This window comes from Acipenser ruthenus, chromosome 9 (assembly GCF_902713425.1).
Source record: "Acipenser ruthenus chromosome 9, fAciRut3.2 maternal haplotype, whole genome shotgun sequence".
NCBI lineage: Eukaryota > Metazoa > Chordata > Actinopteri > Acipenseriformes > Acipenseridae > Acipenser > Acipenser ruthenus.
Genome location: NC_081197.1, coordinates 21,932,682 through 21,960,309, shown reverse-complemented (window position 1 = coordinate 21,960,309; position 27,628 = coordinate 21,932,682). Strand labels below are relative to the sequence as shown.

At 39.1% G+C, this 27,628-nt stretch overlaps 1 protein-coding gene across 3 annotated transcripts in view; it reads left to right on the top strand.

The window, feature by feature from the left end:
• Window positions 1–27,628, top strand: part of LOC117405862 (rho guanine nucleotide exchange factor TIAM1-like) — a 97,385-nt gene that overhangs the window by 15,942 nt on the left and 53,815 nt on the right. Inside the window, exon 1 of one of the 3 annotated variants that reach the window (XM_059029698.1) lies at window positions 14,512–14,650. The exons of the other annotated variants lie outside the window; for them this stretch is intronic. The gene's annotated coding sequence lies outside the window, so the exon portion shown is untranslated. Of the gene's footprint in view, window positions 1–14,511; window positions 14,651–27,628 lie in introns of those variants that run through there. 3 annotated transcript variants of the gene reach the window in all.

The following is a 27,628-nucleotide window of genomic DNA, read 5'->3' as shown; positions in this document are numbered from 1 at the left end:
ACCAGTAACTGTGCTGCAGTTGGTGACTTGCTATAGTGTGTGAAGGATTTTTATATGAGGTAGAAGGTGGTGCAGAGCTGTCTGCAGGTAACCCAGAAACACTTAATAAGAACTGCTTAAAGTACTACTACAAAATGCTATGAATACAGTATTAATATAAAGTACTAAAACATACTATCGTACTACTATGATGTCCTATAGTATAACTATAAAATACTATAAATTACTATAGTATTACTATAAAGTACTACAATATACTGTAGTACTACTATGATGTACTATAGTATACTATAATATACTATAAAGTAATATATTATTGCTATAAAGTACTATATTAGTACAAATATGATGGACTGTAGTAGTACTAATATAATGTACTATAGTTACTGTAAAGTACTATAGTATACTATAGTACTTTTTGTTAAAGGAGTAAACAAACAATATGTGGTAAAAAATGTATTTAGATAAAAACAATCATACATTAAAAGCAATTACATGAAATACCAGCACGGGCATTTGAAACACCACATATCATTACCCTGTTAAATACCCCATTCAGATGGACGCTAAATTGCAATAGAATTTTAACATTACACATATTTTCGAATTAGCATGACGATGAATGCGTTTCTGTTGGTTATTAATGAAAACACAGTTTTAAGCTTTACTTCCTTGTTTATATAACTGCCATACCACCCACTACATACGCCAACTACATACTACATACCATGTGACAACTTCCGCTGTGAGACAGCCGCTGTGAGACAGCAGCTGCATACAGCAGTAATACCCTATTGCCCTTAGTAGGCCACTGTAGTTTCACTGTCAGTCATTTCATCCTGTTCTGAGAGATCTTGTTAATCCCGGTAAATTCTTTCTAAAATAAACATCGATATTAATTGTCAATTTTTTTAAAACAATTGTTTTGAATAGTAGCAAGCCTACTTTATTTTTGAGATTATCTGTACAATGTTATTATTTTAAAATAAAATACAGACTGTAAATCTCATGGCAATGTGTTTATGTATTAATTCATTTATGTATTTATTTTTCAGTGAGAGTAATAGGTACAGAATGGGATTGCAGTAACCACACACTGGCCATGACTTTTGCAAACATTAAAAGTTTGCTGACATAAGGGGGTTTAACAGCAGAGTTTTGAGCACAATACGGGAGAAAATCTGTCCCAGGAGATGTCCGGTCCAAAATACGGGAGACTCCTGGTGAATATGGGAGAGTTGACAGGTCTGGGGTATGAAACCAGGATCACCCTGCTGCAGCAGTGTTTTAGGTAGCCATCATGGGACAATATGTTAGATGAGAAAACACAGCTGTAAAATATTGTACACTGTTTAAAAAAATAAGTACATTAGAAACTCAGAGTTACTAACCCCTTGGGAATGGAGGTTGTTCGTAAGTCTGAAATTCCCGTAACTTTGAAAAGTAGTTCCCTTTCAAGTAGGGAATATTAACCATTACAACATGGGTGTTTCCCATTTTAAGACATCCGAACCTGAAAACTTTATAACTCCTGGGTGCTCAATGCTGTGCAAACTGGTTACTCTCTCCAGTTCCGGGGCGTGACAATAATATCGGTCACGGACCTGCAAGCCGCCACTCAGGTGGCTCAGGAGATAGCAGCTCTGCTGCAAAAGGGGGCCATTTGCATAGTAGGCCACCCCAGCAAGAACAGGGGGTTCTACTCCAGGTATTTTCTGGTGACAAAACAAGATGGCGGCCTCAGACCGATCCTCGACCTCAGGTGAACCTGTATCTGAGTCGGAGATGGCTCAAGATGCTGACTTCGCAACGGCTGTTGCAGTCCATCAGGAAGGACGCCTATTTACGCATCCCAGTAAAACCAGTGCACAGGAAATACCTGAGGTTCACCTTTCAAGGAACAGTGTACCAGTTCTGTGTTCTACCATTCGGCCTCTCTCTAGCACCACGCTTTTTTACAAAAGGCATCGGAGTCCTCAACTATCTGGACGACTGGCTCATTTGCTCAGAGTCTCCAGCAAGGCCGCACAAACACACAGAGCTAGTCACCAACCATTTACATTGGTTAGGCTTGAAGGTAAACCATGCAAAGAGCCAGCTAGCACCCACCCAGATAGTGACCTATCTGGGGGTGTGCCTGGATTCAAGACGCATGTTGGCAACTCTGTCGGACGACAGAGTGCTGAGAGTAACTGCCTGCTTAGAGCTGTTTCAATTCGGCAGGGCACTACCAGTAGTGGTCTTCCAGAGGCTTCTGGGCTTGACGGCAGCAGCATCATCAAACAGCCTTCCGCTGGGTCTGTGCCCCCTGCAGGTTTGGTTCAACCACACGGCTTGTCAGCCGGTTTTGAACCGCAACCTTCTATTAACAGTGTCCCGACAATATCTACAGGTGCTTTCTTTGTGGAGACAGCCAGCCCATCTACGCTTAGGCGTAGTGCTGGGCAGCATGACCAGGAGAGAGGTTATCACCACAGACACATCCAATTCAGGATGGGGTGGAGTGTGGGAGGGCCGAGGCATGCTGGATGTGTGGCAGCCCCCGTGGGAGGGTCGTCACATCAATATTTTGGAACTGCAGGCAGTGTTCCTGTCCTTGCATAACATATTGGAGCAGGTTCTAGGGAGACACGTGCTCATCCGTACGGACAACATGTCTGGTGTTCTGCATAAATCACCAGGGTGGTTTACGGTCACCCAGTCTCCACCGTGTGGCCCACAAGCTTCTGTTGTGGGTGCAAGTGAACCTCCTCTCACTCCGGGCAGTCCACCTGCTGGGAATGATCAACTGGGCTGCGGACCTCCTCTTGAGGGGGGTCCCCAGTGACGCGGAATGGAGACTCCATCCCAAGGTAGTGAGCCTTATTTGGGGGAGGTAGACCTCTTTGCCTCTCAGGAGTTGACGCACTGTCCCCTGTGGTTCTCCATAAATGGAGAAGGAGGACCTCTAGGGATAGACGCACTGGCACACCTGTGGCCAGCGTGTCTACTCTACGCGTTTCCGCCGCTTGCGCTGCTATCACTGTGTTTGGAGAAGGTCAGACAGGATCGGGTCAGGGTGCTCTTAATATTTCCATACTGGCCCAGAAGAGTTTGATTCTCCCCTCTGGTACAGCTCCTGAGCAGCCAGCCGTGGGAGCTGCCGATGCACCACGACCTGCTCAGTCAGGCACAGAGTACCCTGTGGCACTCCAACCCATCGAGCCTACAACTCTGGGTCTGGCCCCTGAACGTCTGGGGTTATCAAACCGGGTGATCAACATCCTACAAAACGCCAGGGCAGCCTCTACTCATTCCCAGTATGGTTTACAAGTGGGGTGTGTTCCAGACGTGGTGTTTGGCTCGACATGCCCTATGGCAGTTATACTGCAATTTTTACAGGACCTTTTTTGATGAGGGAAAATCTCCCTCTGCTCTAAAGGTCTATTTGGCAGCCATCTCGGTGTGCCATATAAAGATAGATTCAGTCTCCCCACGAACTCACTTCCTGGCAGGGCAATTTTTGAAAGGCATCTGACGGCTTAAGCCACCGGTGAAGGATATAGTCCCCCGCTGTAGGTTAAATGTGGTGTAATGTGTTAACAAAACCTCCATTTGAGCCCATGCACTCAGCGGAGCTCAAATCTTTCAAGACAACTTTCTTGCTTGCAGTCACCTCCGCTAAGCGGGTGAGTGAATTGCAAGCATTTTCAATATCGATAGCTTGTCTAATTTTTTTCAGAGGCCAGAACGAAGGTCACACTTCGTACTAACCCGTCTTTTCTACCGAAAACAATCTCGGTTTTCCATATTAACCAGTCGGTGGAATTAGAGGCTTTCCACCCACCTCCCTTTCCAATCTGATGGGGAGCGCCAGCTTCATATGCTTTACCCAGTGTGGGCATTAGCGCATTATGTGGACAGAACTAAAAGCTGGAGGCAGTCAAAACTATTTTGTGTCTGTTAAGGAGCTAAGTCTCAGGGACAGGCTCTGTCTAAACAGCGTCTATCCAAATGGATAATGGGTGCAATACAGACTGCTTATGAACTGGCCAATCTGCATGCCAGAGAAGCTCACCGGCCATTCCACCAGGGGTCAGGTGACTTCATGGGCTTTGTTCCAGGTTGCATCTATTCAGGAAATATGCAGTGCAGCGGTTTGGGCTTCTTCCCATACGTTTGCCAGGTTCTATCGGCTGAACATCATGGACCCGCAGAATCCTGGATTTGGCACGAAAATATTGAGGGTGACTTCCCAATTCATCCTCACGATAGAACAGCTTCTAATGTTTTTTTCAGTTACGGGAACATTGTTGTAGCACAAGCGGCTTTGCTTAGCTTGTAACTCAGTGTTGTATACCATGTCTTGTGACAGTTATGTATACTCGTATACAGTGAGATGGGTCCTTACTTGTTTTACTCCAGCTATGCTGGTAATTGATTCAGTCACAAGGTGGTTCGGCTTGTCCTCTGCAGTTATGTATGCTCCATGTCCTTGTGACAGCTTGGGTATACCCACCTATTTTGTAATGGTTAATATTCCCAACTTGAAAGGGAACGTTGGGTTATTATCATAACCCTGGTTCCCTGAAATAGGAATATTAACCATTAACTTTGAGGTTGCGGCGCCCTTGGTCGCAGTTCTCGAAGGAAAATGACGATATTGTCAGGGTGAGTAGTGGCTTTATGCTCGCGGGGGCGGAGCAGCGCTACGTCACCCTCCTCTAACGAGTGTCTTTGATATGAGGTTTTCAGGTTCAGGTGTCTTAAAGGGCAACACCCATTTTGTAATGGTTAATATTCCTATTTTTTCCTATATTCTGTTTTCAATGGTTTTAATAAATGTATACACCTGCTATCTACCCCGACAATCTGAAGAATAACACAAGGATACAGCACAGTAATGCAATACTCATATAGTTATGGTTCTAACTTGGAAAACTATAAATGGAAAAAAGGCTAAATTGAAGTTACCATTGAAATCGTAACTGTAGCAAAAACTCAGAATTAAATGTCCAGGAAAACTGTTGTGCTTGTCTTTAAACAAAATGCATTCATGCAGCTTGCTCAGTCATTCAGTCTCCTTTGGCTTGAAAAAAACCTGTGTTTTGTTTAAAACTAAAATGTTCCCAGTAAAATTGCCCGTACTTGCTTTGAAATCTGCCTCATCTTTCTGACTACATTTGTTGATACAGTAATATTTCCTTCCCCATGACCAGCACGCTGCTTATGTACATCTGGTTGCATTGCACGCATGACTGAGTGATTGCATACTTCCGGTTGAAAGTGGGGGTTTGGTAGACCGGTCGGTTCATAGGTTTGGTGTTTCTAACTCTGGGGTTCTACTGTATAGAAATAAACAAAAGAAAAAACATTTTGTCTTTGCAGAATTTGGTGGAGCTTACTGTAAATATTGCGTGCATTTTGGTAGAAAAATAGTAAAAAAAATGCAGAGAAAGTTGACAGGTTATACACAAGTCATTTTAAAACTCTGGGGTTCAGCAGTTACAAAACTGAAAGAATGTCAAGAAAAGTCACAATATCTATGATGCAACTAACTAAAACACCTGTACATCAGAAGTTGAATTCAGCTTATAAAGGAAGATTGGGGGGAAAAACAGGCAGAAGCTATTTTTATATTTGAGTAACTCCCAAGTATTGCTTATTATAGTTAAAATAACATTTTTCCTTTTACATGTTTTATATAATCTTTAAATTAGTCAATTAATGTTTAAAAACATAAATAATCTTAATAGTTTTTCAGCATATGTTGTTTTTCATCAAACTTTATGTTATTATTCAATTCTAGCCTTCTATATATGTTTAGGTGTGTATTTGACAATAATCTTTCACGTACTGTGTGCTAAGTATGCGATTCATGAGGACCCTCTGTTTGTGCCTGCACTGGTTTTAGTATAAGGTAAGTGCTGAAGATACCGGAGTAATACATGACTCTAGTTCATAATGCCAGCTCTTGGTTGCAGCAGGTCCTAAAAAAAGACAATGGGTAGGATGCTTAAATGCACCGTGTGACTCAGGGCAAAGGGATCTATTCAGTTGATTTGAATCGCAGCAGATCTAAATCCAACTGCTCCGATCGTTCACCCCAACGTTACTGTACCAAGGTGGTTATGGCTGTTCCCAAAGGGTGCTTGTCAAAGTAAGTTGACATTGTTCGATTTTAAAAGCTATGTTAATAGTAAAAACTGCAATACTTGTCAATATACCATAAGAAGATTCAATAAATTAGGAGGTGAAGTATCGTGATGTGTGGACAGTGCAGTATAAATCTGCTACCTAGCGGTACTCAAATGCTAACGACAGACTAAAACTTGTGGTTGTTCATTTTTCCTTTTTTACTAATGAAAACCTGACCATTACATTTTCCAGTTTGTAACCAGCATATTCTACCAAATATTAATGTACAGAGTCAAACAAATAATTTTGTTTTGAATACCCTAAAATGCATATGGATGATACAGTAGGGAAAAGCAGACTGTACAGTAAATCCACATCAGTATTTTTTTTAATCTGGGCTTGTAGCCATTTTGGTAGTAAGTTTGATAAATTATTTAAAATATATGGCTAATGCTGAATATAGATTAGTGGGCCACATATGCCTGTTTTTCAATGCTGACCTGTAATTCTTTCATTTGGCTTTACTTATAGTATGTATGTCCCCTGGCTACTGTATGCAGCTTGAACTTGGAGAAGTATGATTATTGATAGTCTCCATAAATTGTCTCCCTGAATATCTGTTTGGTAGTTACTGAAAAAAGCAGGGACCTGTGGGATTATTCATAAGAAAACAAAACATTTATCAGTTAAATCGAATCGCTTTTTATTTGATACGGCTTAATAAATATTTAACCTTTGAGTTATTTAAGGTTTGTTGAGTTTTAGTCTAATTAAAAAATATATAATAACAAAAATGATAGCATCTCTTCATACATCATGACATCATTAGACAGTTAACATCAAAGTCAGTATTTTGTTTTTGCCTGGGAAGTGTCTTGTTTCCTGCGCTCTGGTTTCAAAGTTGACATATGCTGCTAGTAGCCTCAGGCATTTTGACTCCTAAATGGCTGTTCTGAATGTGAAGTCTTTTTTTATCAACTTGCCTTGTAAAATGTAATATATGAATAATGAAAAACAACATGATCAACTATGGCTTGGTTTTACATGCACGTGAAGATCGACTCTACAGTCATGACTGTGTGGCGTTGTCACGCGAATACATCGTGAAACAGCAAAAGGACGTCCTTTTGACAACACAACTTTAAATGGCCATGAATTGAGTAATCTGCATTGGTACAGCTGATGTGTTTTTTTTTTTTTTTTTTTTTTTTTCTTCCCTAAATCAGAACTGCATAGCAACACATTTCCTGAAAAATACGGCAAAATGTTGCGAGGAAAACTGTCATGACTTGTGCATGTAAATGTTGCCTTTGTTGCACTGTAATGGAGATCTGTTCTATAGTCAAACCTGCAAACAGTTTATTTGTGAGAGTACAAAATACAGTAAATAAAGTTGAATGATTTTATTTTATTTTTCTTGAAAGTTCATCCAGTATTGATAGTGATGGAAAGTCAGTTTTTACTGTTTCTAGCTTAGTATGATTGTGTTGGTTTCTGCTTTACAAAATCATTTTTCAGCTTGCTGGTCCGTCTTAGTGGCGGAGGTCTACTAATAATCCATTTTCCAGCCTTGAAGTGTTGTGATCCTTTCAAGGCAGGGATGAGGATTGTTGATGGTGGAGGAGCATATTTCACAACTCCTGCAGTAACTACACTATATTATAGAAGTGTACATTGAAAATATAAATCCAGCAGCTGCTACTTCACCATTGCTCCTTCAAAGCGCACTTGACTGTAAAGACGACAAACACACAACTACTTGTGCACACTACCTAATGTATGTCAAAATGTAACTCTAATGACATGTTGGACTCCAGCCAGTCAGTTGAAAAAATGACCAGTCACTCTAATTTCCTTTCAGCAAGTCAGAACTGCAAGTAAAAGCACCTCTTTGAGACAAAGGTCACACCCAGGCATGGACAGTGTGTAACGAGAGCCCGGATACAGATAAAACATGATAGACTCTCCATTGTCTGCATTGACAGTAACGGAATTTGTTGAACCCCTAAGGCATAAAGGTGTTCACCCAGTCTTCAAACAGCTAATGTATTCAGTGTCATTTCTACAGGTAATATATATGGTGTGCAGCTTATTTTGTTTTTACTTCTTCATTAGCTTTCTGTAAAGAGGCTAACTTATCTACATGTGTAGGCTTGTCTGCTGGGAAAACCTGTTGCAGTACTTTTTGTCCAAGCTATACCTAAAAAATAAAAAAAAGAATGGCAACGTACTGTGTGTTAACTGAACTTACAGTACTGTGCAAAAGTTTTAGGCAGGTGTGAAAAAATGCTGTAAAGTAAGAATGCTTTCAAAAATAGACATGTTAAAAGTTTATATTTATCAATTAACAAAATGCAAAGTGAGTGAACAGAAGAAAAATCTACATCAAATCAATATTTGGTGTGACCACCCTTTGCCTTCAAAACAGCATCAATTCTTCTAGGTACACTTGCACACAGTTTTTGAAGGAACTCGGCAGGTAGGTTGGCCCAAACATCTTGGAGAACTAACCACAGATCTTCTGTGGATTTAGGCAGCCTCAGTTGCTTCTCTCTCTTCGTGTAATCCCAGACAGACTCGATGTTGAGATCAGGGCTCTGTGGGGGCCATACCATCACTTCCAGGACTCCTTGTTCTTCTTTACGCTGAAGATAGTTCTTAATGACTTTCGCTGTATGTTTGGGGTTGTTGTCATGCTGCAGAATAAATTTGGGGCCAATCAGATGCCTCCCTGATGGTATTGCATGATGGATAAGTATCTGCCTGTACTTCTCAGCATTGAGGAGACCATTAATTCTGACCAAATCCCCAACTCCATTTGCAGAAATGCAGCCCCAAACTTGCAAGGAACCTCCACCATGCTTCACTGTTGCCTGCAGACACTCATTCGTGTACCGCTCTCCAGCCCTTTGGCGAACAAACTGCCTTCTGCTACAGCCAAATATTTCAAATTTTGACTCATCAGTCCAGAGCACCTGCTGCCATTTTTCTGCACCCCAGTTCCTGTGTTTTCGTGCATAGTTGAGTCGCTTGGCCTTGTTTCCACGTCGGAGGTATGGCTTTTTGGCCACAAGTCTTCCATGAAGGCCACCTGACCAGACTTCTCCGGACAGTAGATGGGTGTACCAGGGTCTCACTGTTTTCTGCCAATTCTGAGCTGATGGCACTGCTGGACATCTTCCGATTGCGAAGGGATGTAAGCATGATGTGTCTTTCATCTGCTGCAGTAAGTTTCCTTGGCCGACCACTGCGTCTACGGTCCTCAATGTTGCCCGTTTCTTTGTGCTTCTTCAAAAGAGCTTGGACAGCACATCTGGAAACCCCTGTCTGCCTTGAAATTTCTGCCTGGGAGAGACCTTGCTGATGCAGTATAACTACCTTGTGTCTTGTTGCTGTGCTCAGTCTTGCCATGGTGTATGACTTTTGACAGTAAACTGTCTTCAGCAACCTCACCTTGTTAGCTGAGTTTGGCTGTTCATCACCCAGTTTTATTCCTCCTGCACAGCTGTTTCTGTTTCAGTTAATGATTGTGTTTCAACCTACATATTGAATTGATGATCATTAGCACCTGTTTGGTATAATTGTTTAATGATACACCTGACTATATGCCTACAAAATCCCTGACTTTGTGCAAGTGTACCTAGAAGAATTGATGCTGTTTTGAAGGCAAAAGGTGGTCACACCAAATATGGATTTGATTTAGATTGTTCTTCTGTTCACTCACTTTGCATTTAGTTAATTGATAAATATAAACTATTAACATGTCTATTTTTGAAAGCATTCTTACTTTACAGCATTTTTTCACACCTGCCTAAAACTTTTGCACAGTACTGTATTTTTGAAAACAAAAATGAGACTGCTTCTCATAGGAATTGTGAGTGTGGATAAAAGATGTGGTTTATGCACAAAGCAGCAGCCTATTCTGTGACAGTGGTTTTGGGTTGCCTGAACTGTAGACAGTCAAAGACCAGGCCAAATATCTACATGTAATGACCCCTGCAGACAATAGAAATGCTGTTATAAACAGAACATTTTTTTGTGGATGTTGACATTTTTAACCATTTCATCCAGTTTTACTGGGTGTTGATAGTTCTTGAATAGTTTTAATACTAATAATCTTACTGTATCTTATCCTTTTTTGAAAAACATTATTCAAATACAAGGGTCAGTGGACTTGGTGACAAACTTCATACATTTGTGTGCAGTGGAAGATGCAACTTTACAAGAATAGTAAAAAATATTCAATGTTCTTATTTAGGATAATAAATAATTAGTCAAACACAAACAAAACCATAACATGCAGTAGAACTATCCTAGTCTGTGCAGTACTGTGTCTTACCAAAAAAACTACCCCCCCCCCCCCCCCCCCCCAGCTTTCTGCATTTGCCAAGAAAATGAGGCAAGCTTTTACATAGTTGAATAAATCATCATGTATTTGGGTATTTATCCCTCAAAAAAAAAAAAAAGTAAAAGGGAGTGTGCATTTATGCTATTCTGTTTTACTCCCTTGAATTTAAAGTGAAATCATGAAGTCGATTTGTGTCATTTTCAGTCTTGAACACGGCACTGAAGTGTGAATTGTGTTGCTAAGTTAAGATGCAGCGATGCATCCCAGCTACTGCTCTGTATTTAGTCTGGAAGTACTTGGTTATTCTTAAAAAATAACATATAGCAATAATGCAAAACATGAAGCCAGTAACTCCAGTTTAATTAACTCCGAAAGCAAGACTTTGATGAATTTATGTTTATGTGATTTTTGTTTATTCATTCAGAATCCAGTAGAATGTACCCTAGCTGCTTGTTGCATTGAGGTGAGGTAGTGTGATGGTTGATTGGCTTGTAATTAGGGATGGGGAATTTTAAACTTTTAAAAGTATGAACTCTAAAGAAGTGGTCAAATGGTGAATAATATGCTAGACATATAATCGGTCACGTGACAAATTTCACCAAACACATTTTTTGTATTCATTTTAGTAATTTATCATCATATACAGCAGTCCATCGTGTATCTGCCTTCTCTGGTGCCGCAGCAAGGGCAAATATTATAAAAGGAAGGGGTTTGGCTTTTCTAATTGGTGCAACAGAAAGATTGACACTGGGGGCGGTGTTTATTCTCGGTTGATCTGGCGCTTAATTGGTGCACTTGGCTTTTCATGCTGAAGTGGGTATGGTATGAACTCCATGGAGTACTAAAGTTAATGACAAGCATTTTTTTCTGAAGTTTTGTTTTATATTTTTAATAAAATGGCATCTATAAACAAAGGAACGAAGCGAAGACATGTTTGGGAGTATTTTGAGGAACCAGACGAGAAAACCGTGCTATGTAAATTATGCCAAACAAAATTGCTGTACCACAAAAACACGTTCAATGCTTCACCATTTGAAATGAAAACATTCAGAAATTACTGAGGATGGAGTTACTGAATGCAGTAAAAAGCAAACCTCCATAATAAACAGAACGCTCCAGATGGCAACTGACATTTACTTGGCCCTTGCATCCCTGTGAATACGTATGGGACAAGTGTTTTTTTTTTTCTGCGCAATATTAATTCAAAGAACGCTTACATGTAAATAAATTATGTATTTAATTTACCAGTACACTTTTACATTTTCTTAAAAATAAATATGAAATGGGCTCCTGAGTGGCGCATCTAATAAAGGCTCTCCGCGTGGAGTGCAGGATGCACCCTATAGCCTGGAGATCGCAGGTTCGAATCCAGGCTATGTCACTGCCGACTGTGACCAGGGGCCGTGCACAATTGGCCAAGCGCCGCCCGGGTAAGGAGGGCTTAGGTCGGCAGGGCAATCCACGGTTCACCGCTCACCAGCGACCCCTCTGACTTATAGGGCGCTTGTGTGTCTGCATTGGAGCCATTCAGATCTGTGTTGTCCTCCGGCACTATAGGTCTGGTGGCCTTGCTGTGGATCCGCAGTGCGAAAAATGACGGATTGGCAGGAACGCGTTTCGGAGGACACGTGTTCCAGCCCCTGTTTCCCGAGTCACCGGGGGGTTGCAGCGGGATACAAATAATAATTGGGCATTCCAAATGGGGGAGAAAACTGGGGTAAAAAAAACATTGGCGACGACTACATTTAAAAAATAAGTAATAAATAAAAAATGTCCTCGATATCTATGTAATTTGTCAATAGATATAGATCTAGAGGTTTAGTTTATTCACTTTGTGCCCACAGGGACAGCACAGGTACATCTCAATAGTGCAGCACTAATACAAAGAGAGACATTTACTTAAATAAAAATAATACAAATGCTTTTAAAAAGACCAAATTCCCTTTGGGCTTTTTATTTTTATTTTTTATAGATTTTAAAATGTGCGCGGATGAATCTACCGGTTAATCAACTAATGCCCATAAATTTACCCAATCAAAAATTAGAATTGAATGACAGCACTAATTTCAATATATACTTTGTGTGTACGTTTTTTTTTTTTGTTTTTTTTTTTTATAAATCTGTAGTGAAGTCTTTCCGATGTTAAAACGTTATTTGCTTATTTAGGGTTTCTTTGCTTGGACATTACTAACCAGGTCTGTCAGTATACATTATAATGTAATATAAATAGTGTGTGTGTATGTAGATATGGTTTAAACGCTGACACCTGCATAGCATTTAAATGTTCATAAACATGTTCCAAAAGCACATCCCTAGTTTGTAATGCACTGTATCTTGGCAGTTTAACTCATTTGTCACTAACATGACTGATGTACAATTTGATATGCAGATGTCTTCTGTAATATATAGTAGAAGGTGTACTGAAGGTGTATCTCTTGTCTGTCAGTTTCAGACAGTGGGCCAGACAGTAGATGGACGTACTGCATACAAGACTTCCGATGTTTCAATAGTTAGTGCTGTGACAAGTGTCATTTGTCTGCAGTAACCCCGGTATAGTTTTGGTTGCTTTTTTTCTGCTGAGATTAAATTGTTGAGTTTAGCAGACTTTACTGTGGGACAGGGGGCAGGGTCTTTTGATGTTTTAGGATCTCAGCGAGACAAGAAACTATGCTGCTTTCTGGACATTGGAATCCCACAGCTTCGCTTCCTAGACTGCTTTTCAGTCATAGATTGAGATTAAATGTTTCACTCCCCCCCTTTTTTTTTTTTTTTTTTTAAATTTGTCCAAAAAAATTGTCCAAAACCCAATGTCAAAACATTAAAAAAAAGAAAGAAAGAATGCTGCTAAAAACTAGTTACTGGAATGAAAGTGAGACCTGCGAGTTTAGAAATCACTACAGTGCCTTTTTCACTGCAGTTTGTGAAATTCTATAAATTTAATTTGGGGGGGGGGGGGGGCCCTACCCAAACAACTCTCTCTACAGTATATTTACGGTAAGTCTTTCTAGAATGGAACCTCAATCAAGCCAAACCAAAACATGAAATGTTGTGACATAACTCCTGTTTTAATCCCAAATTTGCTGTAGCAAGGAGATCAATATATGAGATTGTTGTTAAAACTAGTTAGTAATTGAATTGCAAGTTGATATTCTTGTGTTGATAGTCAGCCTGGGTGTATACAGTATGTCAGCACAGCGTGCTGGGAGGCATTGAGCTACTGTAGTGTCTTCTTTCTGATTGGCTGGAACACCTTTAAACTGGCCTGCCATGGTGTCATCACTGACGGAGCCACCTCTCTGGTGCTATGACAACAATGCGTCATTCATTTGGAGTTTCTATTTAAAAACATCAATCCACTGTGTTGCTATTTCTATTTATTAGAAATGAGATGCCTTTTTTGAATCCTAGATTTTACAGTGTAATTGACACACTACATCATTTGAAGGAATCTGACCGTTTCCCGATGTTGTTTTTGAGTGAAATGTTAAACCTTAATATAAAAAATGTTATTCCAGGGGTAGAAATGTTACATAGATGAAATACTCAGTGATGCCAAAAAGCTTTTCCAGTGCACAGTGGTTGTTTAAAAGGAAAGTTTATTGTTTAAATGGCCTGTTCCTCTTTTTGCTACAGTAATTGTGGAAGCCTGAGCAATACACAGTGGCTTTATTCTTTCTCCGAATTGTAGGATCCCATGTACAGGAAGCTGCCTTTTAACATTGAGTCGTTACATGAGATGGGAAGTATTCCATGCTCTAATGGCTTTGCTTTGTTTGCAAGGAGTGTGAAATTAAAAGGGAGATATGGGAGGTACCACGTTTTAAAGCTGAAGAGCACATGTTTCTGCTTGCCATGGAGAGAGAGAGAGAGAGAGAGAGAGAGAGAGAGAGAGAGAGAGAGAGAGAGAGAGAGAGAGAGAGAGAGAGAGAGAGAGAGAGAGAGAGAGAGAGAGAGAGAGAGAGAGAGAGAGAGAGAGAGAGAGAGAGAGAGAGAGAGAGAGAGAGAGAGAGAGAGAGAGAGAGAGAGAGTAACACACACCCCTAGAGACTAGTCTCATCCTCACATGCAGTAAGGAGTGGGAGTTGAAACAATTGGAATGGAACTTGAATGCTTCCTTGTTGCATTTCTTTTGGATTTACTGTAAACAGTTTTGGAATTGGGTATCTTGAATTCTACAGTGTAAAGGTAAATCTCTTTTGTTTTGTTATTTATTTTTCACCCTGTGCCTTCCAATTTCCTTGAACATGGTTAAATACAGTACAAAGAAAGGCATCACAGCTGATTTCGGAGTTATACTGTCTAGGGGCACGTGCTGTTAACTAATTATTACTGTACTTCTTAGTTTGGAACTTAGATGGTCTTTTTTTTTTTTAATTAATTTTTTTAACCCTCTGCATTGGGAGGGTGGAAGTTCAGTTCCCAACTGTGCCTGTCAGACTGGAACCCAGACTTGTCCAAATGGTGTAGTGTGGCGATACTGCAGTGTTTTGTGTTTGGTTAGTGGTGTAGCTTTCATTGTATTGTTGAGAGTGAGGGAAAGGGGGTGGGTTAGATACTTGTAACTGGGTCAGAACATGCTTGCATTGCATCTTCATTTGATCTGAAGTAGTCATAACTACTGTAGCAATGAACTACCATACATCACCATAGTTGATTCAAGCCTTACCTACTGTAGCAACTGTTTTTTGTAATATTAACAGCCATCCATATACTGAAGCTGATATTTGTAATGAAGCCTGAAACATGTACTGTACAATACTGATTTATTTTTGTAATGTACTGTATACCTTGTTGGCTAATGGATTTCAGAACTGTGAACTACAATATCATGATCTAATCTGCAGTACAATTACATTTGTTAAAAATCAGTTTCTTTGTAGAATAGAAGCCTACATTTAAAGTTTGACAAACAAAATTGTTTTAATGTTATGAGAGACTTGCTTCCTTTTCTTGCCCAACCCTGCAATGACAGTTGAAGGGCTAACACCCTTCTTTGGGCTGCTGTTTTACTCCGATATCTGAGTCAGTAATGATTTGTACAGCACATTTGTATTTTAAAATATAGGACTATTACTCGCTGTGCGTCATAAAGATTAGTATCCTACTGTAAGCAAATGTGCTGTTCTGTAATTCAGTATAGTTTGTTCAACATACATTTTTTAATTGTAATAAATGAAGCTACTGAAGCATATTTTTTTTTGGATTACAGTTTTGTAATGAAATATGATGTTTCTTTTTAAAAGCACACAGTGTTGGTCTGGAACTATATATGTGTTGAATTCCAAAACGGTAAGTGTTTAAACTCTGCATTGTTTTCACACTTGGCTGTCGGAAGCACAACATTAGGAACAGTGATCTTAAAAAAAAAAAAAAAAAAAAAAAAAAAAAGGAGGTGGTGGTGGGGTTGTAGGTATTTGGCTTGGTGTTACAGTGGCCTTTAACCTCTGCTACTCTAACCTAGGACAAAGCATGTCAGTATTCTTCCTGCTTGGAAGATGGTTTTAATTTTGGTTTCTGTGTATTATAAAACAAGCCACCTGTGTTCAGGAGTTTTATGGGCTTCATTTTATTGCTCCCTGTCCGGAAAGTAATTGAACACCACGTGGAAAGAGATTTCAAGCATGCTTTTACAGTATGAAGCACACATGAATATATTTTTAGATGTTCGCTTGTTAAGACCGATTTTTAAAGAGATCAATACTATACTCTGGTCATACCTGTGGTTCGTAGTCGCCCAACATAAAAACAAAACGCACACAAAAAAAAAACCTGGATTGCAGCAGCTTTAACAAGGAAAAATCTACTGGAGAAGGAGTAAAAATAAAAATATCCTGCAGTTTTTTTTTTCTCTCTTTCCGACGGTAATAGTTCTGAAATATTTATCATTCTATTTAACATATGATAAAATAGACAACCAAAAAAAATGGTCAGGCTCTTTATTTATAGTGAATAGAACAGTTACAGTAGATCATTTTGTGGCAGCAGTACCTATCTTGGTTTTAATAATATGGAATTCAGTTTGTTGATGCCACAGCTGACAGTAGTCTGGTGGTGAAACTAAAGCCCAAGGTCTTTTCCTAACATGTTACTGTTGGATGAATACAACACAAAGTCAGCTAATGAGAATAATAATAGTTGTTCTGTGTTTTAATAAACATAGGCATGTGTAGGTGTTGGAAGGAGTTAATCCCAGGGCATTTTACACCATTGTCACAGGTTGAACTTTCCCGAGTCTGGGGAGCGTATAGTTGCATGAAGTGTTGCTGACTGATATGCAAGTCTAGCTGTGTCATGATTTTCATTACACGAGAGTAGATGTTAAAACTTCATGCTGATTTGAACTCGGCTCTCGCCAAGATGAGCACCAACTAAGACGTAGCTTTACAGTAAACTAATGTGATCCATATGTGTCTCCCTCCATTTACGTTTCCTTCCATATGATGATGTAGATATCCTTCTGTCTGGTGTTAATGGCTGAAGTGTAATGCTGGCTCCAGGGATCAGCTTATTTTGCCTCCCTGGCGCATCAGCACACACAACGGCTGCGATGCTCGCTCCGGGGATCAACCAAAGTGCGGCCTCCCCAGCGCATCAGCATGACAACCGTCTGGATTGAGCTAAGTAGGGTACATCTCTGGGGTTTTCAAGTGGGCACCTTCCATCCTCAGTGTTTCGTCGACTAGCCCACGACACCTCAAGAGGGCTCGACGGTGATTCTGGCGTCCCAGCATCACCCCCCTCCGTCCCCCACTCAACTCAGCCCAGCTTACTTACCTGTCCCCAGCCAGATTCTTTCCGTCTCAACCACAGCCAGTTGCTGCTCCTCTCTGCTGCTTCAGATAAGTTCTTCACTGTGCGACGCAACTCTTGGCCACTGAATCCGACGTCTCTGAGAAACCGGGTTGTAGAGTGTGCCACAAATCCTCGACAACCCACTTCCACTGGGTAAACCCGAACTCTCCATCCTCGCTGTTCCGCTTCAGTGGCTAGTTGAGCATACCGCAGTTTCTTCCTCTCATACGCCTCATCTACAGCATCCCCCCATGGCACTGTTAACTCTACCAGGTGAACAAGGCGTGCTGATCCAGACCACAAGACAATATCTGGTCAAAGGTTAGTGGTGGCAATCTCAGGTGGAAAAATAAGCCGTTGACCAACATCTGCCAGCATATTCCAGTCTCTAGCAGCTTCCAGTTGTCCTGGGCGAGGATTGGTTTTAACACCTTTTCTTGGTGGTTGCTCTCCTGGGCGGAGGAATGTTGTCTTTTGTGTGTAAGTATAGTCAAGTACAAGCATGATCTCTGTTTGATGCAACATAAGATCAGTACTGATTTACTATATTTATCACAATACCAGGTCATGTTTAAATATTCTTTCAGCATTCTCATTCATGCATAGTTTGCTTTCTGAAGAATGACATGCACGGAAGGCTAGACTTTTCTTGTTGTCTGTTTGCATTCCTTTAAAAGTAGATTCAGCTGCAGGGACCCCCCCCCCCCCCCCCCTCCTTGAAACCTGTTTGCCACTTTATCATTCTGCGAGTCAAACAAACATGCACCTGCTGCTCCCAACAGCTGTATGACTTTGAATGACAGCTAAGTATATCAGGAAGCAAAACAGAGTAAAAGTGGAGAAGCAGCAGCATTCATGCTTGTTCTTGTACTGACAGAATGTAAAAGTAATTACCTGCACATTACAATGGGTTAAAAAATAACATTTCTGAAATGTACAGTACCTACAGTTACTGTATGTACAAACTATCCTATAGTATTTTACATATATTGTACACGACTGTAATAGCTTTTAAAGTGGATTTAAAGTGTAGAAGTGTGAATTTCAAAAGCACTCAATAAGGTAAAGTAAACAAATGATTATTTTTTGTGTTGGTTTGAATTGAAGTACATGGGTACGGTTCAGTTCATTTGCAAGCATATGTGAAACATCCAAAACAACTTTATTCACACGAGTCAAGAAAATGAAACCATTAAATGGGGACCTTCTCACTGTTGTGTTCAAGCATTTAATATATTAGGGGTGGGCACCAATATCGATATTTTGATATGATATCGATATCATTCGATATCGATGATAATTTCCATCTCGCAATATCGTGGGATTAAAAAGAAATTCACGTACGCTCGCAGAGACATACTTTTTTTTGCTAATACTGGTAAAAGTACAAACACAGCATAATCAAGTTTATTTTATATTAAGATATGCCAAACCCTATACATACCATTCATTGTTAGTCTGTGTGTGTGATATATATATATATATATATATATATATATATATAATATATATATATATATAATATACAATGTACACATACATGATATCGGGTAGAAGAGTCAGTTTGAGGCCTTGTAGGTATTCAACCCCTACTAATAGTGTCGCATTTTGTTGAATTACAAATAATGTATGCATAGTTTTTCAAACAAACTTTTTTTTTTATTCAAAGCTATAGTGGTTAAACTGAACACTGTTATATGAGGAGGAGGTTAAATGTCAGCAAAACTTGCAAAGAAAATGTACAAAATGAAATTTACTGGTTGCAGAAGTATTTAGCCCCTTAAGTCAGTACTTGGTAAACGCACCTTTTGCAACAATTACTGCTATGAGTCTTTTTGGGTAGGTCTCTACTAGCTTTGCACAGTAGGATGGTGAAATTTTTGCCCATTCTTCACAGGAAAATTGCTCCAGTTCTGATAAGTTTGTTGGTGATCATCGATGGACTCCAATCTTCAAGTCTCGCCATAAATTTTCTGTGTCTGTGTACAGAATGTCACCATAGCTACTTGTTTATATTTATTATATCCTATTATTTTACAGGTAATCCATATAAATGGAATAAAACATTCACATGTATTAAAATACGGTATATAGAACACTAATCATGTTTTTATAATTTAAATAAAAATACACGTTGTTTATTTACACATAACTGAGCCTGCTTGCAATCTATACAGTAAGCTTGCATTGCAGCAGCACCAACTGCAGCGGACAAAGCTTTATTTAACAGTCACTGTTCCAAGCAGGTTATCAGCCACATTTTACTACTGCTAAAAATATTAATAATAATACTAATCATAATATGAACTTACGCTTGTCAAGTGACCCCAGAGATTGATTATGTCGCTTGCACAGTTTGCATATTTATTTATTTATTTATTTATTTATTTATTTATTGGGTCGTCTGGTCATTTAACAAAAGAAGACATTTCATTCAATACAGCTTACGTCTTAAGCTACAACGCTTTGCTGTCGAGATGGCGAACGAAGAAATTAAAGGTTTGCCTCTGGATAACACGAGCTGCGCGGAGAGGGGCGAATAGTGCTTAGTTATCGAAATTAAAATTTAGAGTTAGCGTATATTTTGTATGTTTCAAACATATTCCACCGTACACTAGGCAATCCGTACATATTTTACTGAAGCAATACAGCCACTAGAGGTACAAACCCACTGCACGGCAGCGGCGCTGGAGTTGCTACGTATAACGATTTGGTAGCAGATTTTAATAACAACATTTGTTTACGTAATATGCATTATACTAATACAAAATATATACTTTTGCATGTGAGTGACATTTAATTTGTGATTTATAGTATTCACCCATTGTCAAACAGTTTCTGTTAACAGGGAGAAAAAGAAAAAAAACATAGTGCGTGAACCGAACCTTCGAAGATTTAAAACAGTCTTCGAATCCCTGGCTAGCGAACAAACCTTTGAACCTTCGAACCTTCGGTCACAGCCCTACACCGCTGAGAGAATTTTTTCCTCTGTCATCCCGTCTGGAGCTGTCAGTGTCAGTTTCTCTTAGTTTTCTCTTAGTCGCTCAGTAACGAGGTGCAAACAGGTGATTGATCGATTTTGTATGAGCGTTTACGAAGGTGCTTTGTTAAAAACAAAATGTAAATGTAAATTTATAACGGTGTTTATTTTTTAGCAAAATAAAATCTAAGCCTATTTTTAGGGACCCCAACTGTTATTGTTGATTCCAACTTAGGCACTTCACATAAGGACTAGTAAGTTTACATCAGGACTAGCAAGTTTCAAAAGGTCAATGGTCCTTCCTCAGTTTCATTTGAAACTTTGCCAAGACAATCCACTTCATCACCTTGTGCTCTGCCCTCCACTATTCAGATGCGACTTTCAATGCAAAATTTCACTATAAATGGAAATGTGCAGTTTATTTTGAACAAGTGAAACTTAAAACAAATTATTGAATACAAATGAAAGGTTATGTCCTTTGGGACTATGTAACACTGTGGATGTATACACAATAAAAGTGTGTGTGTGTGTGTGTGTGTGTGTGTGTGTGTACATATATATATATATATATACACACACACACACACACACACACCCACCACTTCGGGCCGTACGGGTCCAATAAAATATACGCATGCAAATATTTCATGAGAACTGCACGGGTAATCTTGTGTTTTTTTTTTTCTTCCTCCATATTAGATGCCTTCTTACGTCACCTTCTTCAGTTTGGAGTACCTGGGTAGCTTTGCCAACAGGCGTCATATTTATCGCTAATTAAAACAAGCACGGCGGACAATAATGGGCTACATTCAAAACAAAGATATCGACAATTAAAAAAAAATAAAAAATAAAAAAACAGCAGACCAATGTAACAGAAGAATTTAAACTTTTTTTTAAAAAAAAAAGCAAGACAATGAAAATACTCGAAGAGAAACACGGACATAAATCTCACAATGTCATATTTGCATTCAGTGGGAGAAACAACAGAATTTTACCAGATACCTGAAAAGACCTGGACATACACCTTTCGAATGTCATCTTGTCAGACAAAAAAATAAATAAAATAAAATAAAAATGGGGACGACTTTGACCCAAGTTCTTGCCGAAGCATTGCAGCGTGACGTGCGCAGACATAACTATGAATGCAGCATTTTCTAAGGTACAGCAAGGTAACACAGTTTGCACAAACAAAATGAAACTATCTCAGCCAAGCAAAAACAGCTTAAGAAAAAGTTTTGATACCTTTTCTGTAAATCTGTAAAGTGCATGAGGGCACAGTAAAATAACAGAAGGTAAAAGCATCTGTGCCATGCTGTCGTCGCACAATACAATACATTTATTAAGCAAGCAAGCAAGCAAACCCAAACAAATGAATAATATCGTTGCATTTTTTATAAAAATGCCTGGAGAAACCCATTTACTAAGAACATCTACTGTAGCTGACTCAGCAACAGTGAAGCAATGGGAAGTGAGTATCAGAGTTGTTATCACTCTCCTGGTCCCAGCTGTAAAGTTTGAGAGCCAGGATTCCAAACCCATGACTTTCTGAAGCAGAGGGGTCATTTCAGTACAGTACATCAAATGGGTTTAATGTGATTGATGCATACTATATGGACGTAAAGTTTTGAAAAGTTAAGAAGCTGGTACTGTGGAAAATGTTTTCATACTATGAATGGCTCTTGATGAAATGACCTGATTCAATTAAAATACATTGGTATGATTCTTAAATCCATGCACAGTAGTTGTTGCACGTTTGGAATGTACTGTTTTGTAGTTTTATTTAAACATGTACACCTACAAATAATACAGTATTGTACAGTCTGTTATGTACTATTAAATACAAAAAACTTTTAAGTGACAGTAAGAGCTGACAAAGCCGAAAAAGACGGGAAATTGTGAACGTAGACCACCACTGCACTTTTACTTCACCCATGTTCTGACGAGGCTTTCCAGCACACACTGCTTAACTGGTACACTAGGTGGGTTCACTTCAGGCAGCATAGGTAGTCCCAACTCAGTTTATTTATTGAAGACTCTATTAAACTAACAATTGGCCGAATGAAACCTGTTGAAGTTAACAAAGATCACTGTTCTTTGTGACTAAAACCATTGACATGTGAATTTTAAAGATAATTAGAACAATTAGCATATGAACACATGTGAAGCAAGCAATGTATTTTTCTTTGTACTTTTTTCTTATACAAACTATTTCTAACAGTAACCTTTTTTTTTTGTTTTCAACCCTTTGAGCTATTTTTATTTATTTTGTTGTCAAAAGCCATACTGTGCTGGAAAATAAATTTGTATGATTAATAATAAGATCATTGAAAGGACATAAAATAGTGTCAATCTATTTTCTACTCCATTCTGTAACTACCAAACAGATTTTCACTGTCTATACCAAAAAAAATTATCCGTGACACAGACTCCAAGTGTGCCAAATGACGTCCCGATCGGTTTTGAAACGGCCGAGAAAACATACCCCTCTAAATCGGGTTTAAACAATAAACTGCCAGCCACTGTTACTATAGAGTGTCTGTCACTGCTCTATAATACAGTAGTTACTGTGACGACATCTCTTGAAACTCAAAAACAACACGATTAATGACACTGGAGAGTTTCGTGCTGAACAATACAAATTCAATAGACATTTATTTAATAAGATTATTAATTTTCTAATTCTCGTACACAGTTTAAGGCTCAAGTGTTGCCTGCAATCTGATTGCCGTGAACAGCAGGAGACTTAAATCTAGGTGTCAATCAGGGATATAGTGGCGGTGCCAGTATGTACTTGCTGTATGTCTGTAGCACTAATGTACAGACTTGTGATTAAACTTGGTTAGGTATTTGGCTATTGAGATTTAACAGAATCTGGAGGATGTTAGGCTGCGCCTGTCAAATCTTGGTAATAATAATAATAATAATAATAACCACTTTTGATTAAGTTGCATTCTAGAAATGTAATTAAATACGTTGGCTGACAATGTTCAAAACACTTTTAAAGGATTTCATTATTTGGTTTCATAATTTGGTTTATCGACATCAGTCAACAAGTAATGAACACATAGTATTACAGTATTTTTATTTATTTATTTATTTATTTATTTATTTATTTATTTATTTATTAATTACAACAGCTGTTCATGTGCTTTTAAGATTTCGGATTACTTCACTCCCTTGACATTCCTAGGACCTGTAGACATGGACTAAGTGGATCAAATAGAGGGCTTTAAGGTTTTGGGCTAATTGTGTAGTGCCTGTTACAAGAAGTCAAGGTATTTGTCAAAGGATGGTTTCAGATAAAATGGTCTTTGGGAACAAAGGGTCTGTAACTTACCTGTCACATACTTTAATATGCCAGGGATAAGCCTAGGGGTGTGGTTGTGTACAAGTCAATATCTTTGAAGTCGAATGCCAGGAGTTTTCTTCCCATATTGGGCGTGACATGATTCCTGGGCTCACTCATCTGATTTTATAGTTTACTAATGTAAATTACAATTGTGGGCAATTACAATTGTGGTTAATGTATAACGTTGGCCATTTGGGGCAATAATTTACAAAGTTGCAACAACTGTGCCAGAACATTTTTCAGTATCTTATTATTTGAGGTATTGACTTCATATTTTCAAGGTAAAAAGCACTGTAAGGTAGTGGTGACGACCATAACATTGACCTCTGACCAGTGGCGGCTGGTGAAGTTTGGGTCAAGTGGGGCATAGGAGAAAAAAAAAAAAGAACGAATGCATACAGGACAGGATGTTTTCGCACTGATTCTTGCTTACCATTGAAATTCCACGGTGATTAATATGCCTTGATGTTTTGTAAGCCACGTTCTGTAATTTCAAATAGTTTTTTGTTTTGTTTACTGTGCAATTTAATCAGTTAAATGTATCAACATTAGCTCTGTGTACAATGTTTATTAATACAACTATATTTTAATGAACAAAAAATGAAATATCATATGTATAATTACATAAAGTAAAGCGGTTAAATAAACAGTACTCACCTACTTATATAGGAATTTTGCCCGACGATCATTAAGGGCAGCAAACTTCTCAATGGTTCTCTTTGTTGAAATAGGTATCTCGTGGATCAGCTGTTTCTCTATTGACAGCATCACCAATGCGTTGAGTCGATCCTGGTTCATAGTCTTTAAAAATGTTTTTATCCTCTTTAGAGTTTAAAAACATCTCTGGATTCTGCCGTTTTCATGGGTGTTGTGATGAGAATTCGCAGTAATGGTACATAAGAAAGTTTACAAACGAAAGGAGGCCATTCGGCCCATCTTGCTCGTTTGGTTGTTAGTAGCTTATTGATCCCAGAATCTCATCAAGCAGCTTCTTGAAGGATCCTAGGGTGTCGGCTTCAACAACATTATTGAAGAGTTGGTTCCAGACCCTCACAATTCTCTGTGTAAAAAAATGGCCTCCTATTTTCTGTTCTGAATGTCCCTTTATCTAATCTCCATTGGTACAGTCTCTGAAAATGTGTCCTGGAGGTTATTTTCAAGAAACCGAAATAGTGCCATAGCACCACTAGCACAACGAAATTCTGGCTTCCCGTATATAACTAAGTTCAGTGCGCAATCTTTCTTTGTTAAGCATTGGATATGCTTGCACTGTGTTGGTTAATTCATGCATTGGAAAACATTGGTTGTGTCTTTCAAACAAGTCAATTTGCAATTGCACTCAGCAGATGTTTTGTGAATGCAAAGTGTTCCTTTGCATTGACAGTTATCTCACACACTTCTTTAGCCACTTGCTCCATTTTCTTCATTTCGGCTCTGTGTCTGGGAAACTCAGACTCGGCTGGCAATTTTGAACCCAGATCATCATTGCATTTACGCACTTTGTTGGTACTCCTGATAAACTCGGCAGTAACTCTCTCAACATAGACTGTGTCAATGTCTTGTTTCTGAAGTTGACTGTACAACACGTCAACATGGGGCATTATATCATGAAAAAGAAAAAAAGGAAGTCCCTGTCTTCCAGCATCCAAATAAACCCCCTGGCTTCACGAATAGCGTTGAACCCAATCTCTTGAACTTTTGATTCTTAAAGCATTTAAGGAGGTCCTCTCTGTACTCGTAGACAACATTAACTGTCTGAATACTGACATGCCATCGCGTTGCTGCCCCTCTCGGAAGCCTCCTGCTTACTATGGCATTCAGTACCTCAGTCCTCTTTGGAGAGCGTGAAAAGAATGCTGGAAAGCCAGACAAATCGCAAAAGAAAATTCTAACTTGCGATATTTTAGATACTGCTTACTCCATGATTAGGTTTAGCTGGTGGGCATAACAATGAACATAATGTGCATTCTGGTATTTTGTCCTTCACTTTCCTTTTGAACCCCTTCAGTTTCTCCAAGCATCACACTGGCACCATCGTAGCTTGAGCAGTTTTTGTTTATCACAGTGCTCCGGGGAAAACCACATTCAGTTGAAAGATGTTTTAAGTCACTCACTGCCGTTTGCATCCAAGTCACTTCACCGCCAAACAGCAAGCAGGAAAAACCGAACAATAACATTCTAGAAGCGCTGCTGCAAAGCCACTTCTTTTTTTCATACCAGGCCTGTGTAAACCTCCGAACATACTCCCTACCCCTGTCTCTTGAGGACTGCTCCAGGCTTAAGGCTGATGAGGTCCTAATCTTTTCACCTGAAGTTTATCTTCATAACTCTAGGGCTAGGGCGGTGAATCCAGTGCCCCAGATCCCACTAAGAACTGCAGCCACAACTCCCTATAAGAAACCTTGAAAATCACATGTGCAACAGGGGCGGTGATGAAGAATGCCCTGCTATGTTTGATTTATTTTTAGTGACTATACACACACTTATGTGGCTTTCATATTGAGGTCATGTGACATTCTAGGTTTTTGGAGTAAAGTATACTGTAGAGTCAGAACACTTTCACATTGTTTTAACCATATCACGTATTCCATATCATGTAGTCCAATATCACTTTATTTAGGATAAAGGTGTCTGCCAAATTAATAATAATACTACTACTACTACTAATAATAATAATAATAATAATAATAATAATAATAATAATAATAATAATAATAATAATAATAAATAACATCATACAAACTATTACATCAGACAATCCCTTCTTTCAGACCTATGCCATTGTTTTACATCCCATGTTATGTCCCTGGAAACATGTGTGCCAAACTTTGTTTAAAAAAACTGGGGGTGGGGGAGGGGGGCAAAGGTAAAGAACTGCCAATTTTTTTGCTAAGAAGCTCTGGGAAACCTAATTTTTACTGTTCAGTCTTTTTCAAGTGACTGTTTTTGTAATAATACCCCACAAAATTCAGGAAGGTGTTCAGCATAAAATATAGAATGTTTACTAACTGAACATTCATTAAGTACAAACACGAGTAGCGCCAAATGGCAGAACCAGTTCCAGTGGCATATCTGCACAATACAGTACCTATAATTCTAACATGCAGCTTATTCAAGGGAAAATATTAAACAAACAATAACATGTACAACATGTTATAGCTTGTTTGTTGAGATCAATGCTTGGTGCGGATAGGTTGAAACACTAAATGCCAGCCCCCACATGGCAATGCTAATTAGTTGAAATGGTTAATTTATGACAATATTACAGGCAGTGCAGATCAACCATGCTCACTGTCACTGCTCATACGTTAACAAGAGAACAGTTGTGAGCTCGGCAGCACTCCACTTCCTGCATCCTTGGGGGCCAAAATAAATAGAAACTGATGTGCCACTGGGGCAGGTTAGTCTCAAACCCTGCAATTCCTCCAAAAGAGATTCCAGTACATCATTGACTCCATATTGAGGAGACGCCTTTTTATCAATCGGCATTTATTACGTTTTTACAGTTATTTCAGGGACATAATGGCCATGAATATCAGCTTTTCCAACTGTCGTGGAGGGCTTTTGTGGTGAGGCTTTCACGTTCTGACTTTTTCGTGTTCCGAGCAAAAATCAAAAACGGCCAAGAAGGATGAGAACAGTCGTGACACCTGAATTCTGACACTACAATATTATGCAAATTAAGTGAGTACCTAATTGCAGTGTGGAGTAGTGGTTAGGGCTCTGGACTCTTGACCGGAGGGTCGTGGGTTCAATCCCAGGTGGGAACACTGCTGCTGTACCCTTGAGCAAGGTACTTTTACCTAGATTGCTCCAGTAAAAACCCAACTGTATAAATGGGTAATTGTATGTAAAAATAATGTGATAACTTGTAACATTTGTAAGTTGCCCTGGATAAGGGCTTCTGCTAAGAAATAAATAATAATAACATATATTTTTCATTAACATATATTTTTCTCATTTAAATACTGAATAGTTATTCCACCACCTTTATGTTAATTGCACCCACTCCACCTGTCTGAAAACAGTGGAAATATTTAAG